Below are 2769 nucleotides of genomic sequence, written 5' to 3' on the forward strand. Positions count from 1 at the left end.
GATAGTCAACCCTCCTTCACTCAAAGTATTTGCACACTTTCAGCCTATCAACAATGGAGACAAAGTTACTGAAAGCTCAGTCACCTCATTCAGGATTCTTAAATGTTATGGTTGATTATTACAAAGACTAAAAATAAAAGTTCGAAGTATTTATCACATCAGCAAGGTTCACAAAAGATATGTCATGAAATCCAGGATGTGAAAAGCCAGAGAGATTTCCAAATCTTCCAGCATTGTTTGAAAGATATGTAATGCTTTTACCATTTTCTTATGGTAATATCACATGAATGGTCTATCTCTGTAGTTCATAAATCTGATCTTCTTGCATCCTTCCTTGAAAAGCAGGAGCATGGCAAGTATAACTTTAAGTGAATTACAGCTGTGCTTGACATGGTGGAATGAAAGACCTATTTTCCCTGACTCTCAAAGGTGACAGTACTGACATTTTGTTTTTATCATGAAGAAAAGCATGAAGTTTCAAGGATGCTCAAATGCGGCTGCCTTTAAAATAAAGTGCATTTCAAATGCTCTGAGGGGGTCATTCAAAAAGCTTATTTTCCAGAATAGTAAACAGCAAGAAATATGTGCTCTAGGCACATGAAGAAAATAAAGTACATCAGGGGTAGTTTAATGCAATGGGATTCAAACTTATTTGAAGTCAATTGGCATACACACTGATTTACTGCAATGCATGCCCTGGTCTGGCAATATTACTTGAATTACATTGGTCCCCTGTTGAATGTTGAAGGAATTTGCACAGCAGTTAACTCCTTCATCCCCAGATTGCTAAATAAATACTGAGAGGCTGTTCTGGTTTTGATTTACTTGAGTACCAAACAAGAACCGTAGCAACAATATGAATGTGTAGCTGATTATGACCTTTTAGAATTGTAAAATTTCACACCTAATGTTCCTGACTAGAGGCATGCAACATAGCTTCTGAACTGTTATGTTATGGCAGAGTTAAATAACTCCCTGTGCTGAATCTGACACTTCCCATCTCTGACAGTATCCTGTGGCACATTGGGATATGTGCTTCAAGTTCATTCTGCATGTTGCCTCTGCTGAATCCATGGTGAAACCATGAATGATGAGAGAGAAATTATATCAGTACTGCAGGGCATGGCACTGCTGAGTGCAGTCCTGGTTCACAACAGATAGGATAAAGCTGCTCTGATTAAGATCGTGACTTCTTAATCCAAATATCGAAACTCATTGTGAGCTTAAAGTACTATCTTTGAGCTCACTTCATTTAGCAGGGACTGCATTGAGAGTGATAAGAAAGATCTTACCTAGTTTAAGTATTGGTGTTCAGTACAGAAGATGAGGTAAAAGAAGTGCAGCTGTATTACTTTCCTGCGTTCTTCTTATCCAAGACTGAGGAAGCAAAGGCAATAGCCCAGCTAGAAATAGATGCTTAAGAGAGGCAAGTAATTGACTGCTAGCCTTCAAAAAATGATATGATGTGAATTCAATTATCTGTAGTATTTCACTTACAGCACATAACAGAATTTGATGTTGGAAGCTGGGTATCTGGTATCTATTAATAATACTGATAGCTATTCAAATTAGTCTCCAGATTGTTTATGTAATATCTTCATTATGTGGGTGATTTTCAGACAGATATGAGGTTATTTTACTGGACAAATAAACTTGTCCTTGGAAGAAAAATAGACTTTGCTGATTTAGGAAATACACTCAGAAAGAGATCTATGGATTGTAAATTGTCTCTCAGGTTGATTTTGTTTTTTTGTTTGTTTGTTTGTTTGTTTGTTTTTTATGACTGAAAATAAGGGCATTGTTAGGCACATTTGAAGTTCACAGTCTAGCTGTCATGACTGGCAATTGTCTATTTTCTGCAAACAATTTCTGACTATTGAGAAAAGAAGATGCCTGAACACTTACCTTTTGTTCAGTCAATGAGAAGATACACTTTCTGAAGTGTTTGACATAATATATGGGATTTCTCCAGGCTGAATTTCGTGCACTTAATATATCTTTCTGTCATGAGCTTTCAGTGGTGGATCTGCCCACCCAAGATCTGAATCTTTTTACCTCCTCCAATGATTTTAGAGGCTATTGAGGGGGACTTTAATCTCCTGTACAAAATCGTTAGTTATTTCAGGGCTTGTTTCCTTCATATGAAGAGATTGATGTGTGTATGAGCCAATCCTTCATCATTGTCACTGTCTTAAAGCCAAAAAAGGCCATTGTACAGCCTTGCTCTCAAATACTGCTGATCACACTGTGCTATTTTCAAGAGTAACTGCTTTTGACTAGTTACTGACAGTTCTGGAAAAGTTTCTAACAGCTTTCTCGTTTCTGAAATACCTTAAATGGCTATTTCTGGGTTTTGGTGTTGTGGTTTTTTTAGATTAACGTTTTTTTAAGTACTGATGGAAAGTTCACCTTCAGCTAGCTTGCTTTAGCTGATAACTGAGAGCCCTGGCATCACATCAGCATCCATAAGTGGTCTGGTGATAACACTGTTTACAACAATGCTTCAGCAAGGAAGAAAGGCCAAAATCAAGTCAGATTCAGAACAATATTTTCAGATGTTGTCTTTCAGGCCCGGGACACATAGTAGAATGCTTTAGGACACGCAGGTTGCTAACAACAAAAGTTCACAGCATTGGTGCTGAAGTGTTCCAGCTTGGCTGTCACCAGTGCAGTCTGAACCCTCTGTGTTTGCAAGTACTGAAGGGACCCTGATTTCAAGGGCTAAGGTTTTTGTTTCATACCTTGGGGTATTACTAAAGGCCTGTCTGA

This window comes from Nesoenas mayeri, assembly GCF_963082525.1.
Source record: "Nesoenas mayeri genome assembly, chromosome: 14".
NCBI lineage: Eukaryota > Metazoa > Chordata > Aves > Columbiformes > Columbidae > Nesoenas > Nesoenas mayeri.